At 41.2% G+C, this 2388-nt stretch overlaps 1 pseudogene; it reads right to left on the reverse strand.

Moving 5' to 3' along the window:
- Positions 1–419: 419 nt before the first annotated feature.
- Positions 420–1532, reverse strand: LOC144236170 (olfactory receptor 1L8-like; annotated as a pseudogene).
- Positions 1533–2388: the final 856 nt, after the last annotated feature.

Here is a 2388-nt window from a genome sequence, read left to right on the forward strand (position 1 = left end):
AGCCACCCAGGCACCCTGGGAACTCAGAGTTATTGACAAGGAGAAATCTAGTCAAGAAAAATTAGTGAGAAGTTTTTAGCTGCACTTGCAAGGAGTGAATAGGAAAAAGGAATGATAGTAAGGGAATGAGAAATAGGTACAAAGACCTTGGGTCAGTAAGGGGGCCCTAAAGAGGTGGCTTTGATTTTTGGGTATATAATAAGATTTATTATTATTATTATTATTATAAGATAAATATAAAATAAATAAGATAAATATAAAATATTATGAAAATATAAGACTTGGTACAATATTCTAGTCTCGTCACTTACAAAATTTCCCACACACTCAGCTTAGGTATGCTAACTTCTAGTAGCTTGATACATACACCAAGAATCAGCAGAAATGAGGGCTCAAAGACGACTTGCTCCTGAGCATGCTCACCAAAGTGCTGCCTGGGACCTCCCACCCATCAGCTTCCTCAGGCCTTGCTTCATGTCTTTGTTCCTCAGGCTGTAGATAAAAGGGTTCAGCATGGAGGACAGAACTGTGTAGATGACTGTTGCACCCTGTTTTTGATGGTATAGCTGGACAGGGGTCGGAAATAAACATAAACAATGCTTCCATAAAAGAGGGTCACCATGGTCAGGTGGGAGCCACAGGTAGAGAAAGCTTTGTGCTTCTCCGATGTTGAGGGGATTGTAAGAGCAGCAATGAGGATCCGGACAGAAGAGATAACACATATAAAGGGGGTCACCAGGGATATCTATCTTCTGTGTTAATTACAATTTCATTGACAAATGTGGAGGAGTAGGACAATTTCAGCAGAGGGTTGATGTCACAGAAGTGGGGGATAACACTGGAGTCACAGAAGGTGAGATGGTTTATCAGGAGAACTAGTAAGAGGGAATGGAGGTCAGAGAAGGAGCAGGAGAAGGCCAGCAGCAGGACACAGCAGTGGTATCTCATGGTGGTGACATAGTGGAAAGGGTCACAGATGGCCACCAAGCGGTCAATGGACATGGCAGCCAAGAGATAGCTTTCTGTGTTGCCAAAAGCCAAAAAGAAATACATCTGGGTCATACACTGAGCATAGGAGATGGACTTCTTCCCTAACAGGAAGTTCACCAGCATCTCGGGAACAATGGTTGTTGTGTAGCAAACATCAATGAAGGATAAGACGCTGGGGAAAAAATATATAGGTGTCTGGAGCTGAGTGTCAGAGCGGATGGCCAGGATGATGAGCATATTTCCCACCAGAGTGACCATGTACATGAGGAAGAACAGGGCAAAGAGTGGCTTCTGGTCCTCAGGCTGGGAGGACAGTCCCAGGAAGATGACCTCGGAGACACTGCCGGTTTTGTTGACCCTCTCCATAATCCTGCATGTGCCAGTGAAAATGGAAAATTACAGAATTTTCAATTCAACAAGTTCCAATTTATTCCCATCTCCCCAAGGGTTCCTATAAATTGCTCATGATTCTGTCTTCCTTCCTTTCCACAAAAAGGCGTTGAACAATACAAAAGGTTAACCTGTGTTAAATGCAGGGACATCAGAGAGAGGATTTCCTCAGAAAGAATCCTAGGTGGACCTCAGTGATGCATATTTCTCCAGCTCCCCATAAATACTTATTCAGATATGTTAGGTTGAGGCTCATTTCTCTACTATCCTTGCAAACAAAACAAAGTAAATAAACAACAACAACAAAACCCAAATACCTAAGTGAATCAGGTAAATAACATGAATGCTGACATGATGCGGTGTTTATAGTCCCTATTTCAGAGACAACATTTCATTAAAAGCTGTCAAAAACCTCTATTATATATGAACCTATTTATTAGAACACTCTTAGACACTGGGGATTTATGGCTTCACAATTATTCAACACCATTGCATTAAGTGCTCACTGGAAACTCAATTACTTAGGACTGAACTTTGTACTGAGAGTACAAAGATCTGTCATTCTCGATTCCTAATCTTAACGTGGTTATAGTTTAGTGGGAAAGAAATTTTTAAACAAATAAGCACAATAAAATGCTACAGGTGTAGTGACAGGTGCAGTGGAAAGCAATGAGCTTAGTGTGGTGTCTCTGCTAAGAGCACACATTTTGAAATCAGTTCCTTCGTTTTCTGGGAGTGTGGTCTGGTACTGATTACCTAACTTTGATTCTTGATGTCCTCATCTGTAATATGGAGACAGGAAAAACCTTCTTAGCTCATCTTTGTTTCATCCTTCTCCACTTGTTTTGTTTCTTTACTTCCTGCCAAAATCCTCTTCTCTGTCAGGTGTTCTGAGATGCTCTTGAAAGCAATTATTCTGTATTCTTTGCACATCTCTCAGCCTTTGATTTTTCACTGTTTGACCACCCTTCACCTGAATTTTTGAGGCTTTGAGAGAGAACTATTTTT

Source organism: Crocuta crocuta, unplaced genomic scaffold (assembly GCF_008692635.1).
Source record: "Crocuta crocuta isolate KB4526 unplaced genomic scaffold, BGI_CrCroc_1.0 scaffold95, whole genome shotgun sequence".
NCBI classification, from domain to species: domain Eukaryota; kingdom Metazoa; phylum Chordata; class Mammalia; order Carnivora; family Hyaenidae; genus Crocuta; species Crocuta crocuta.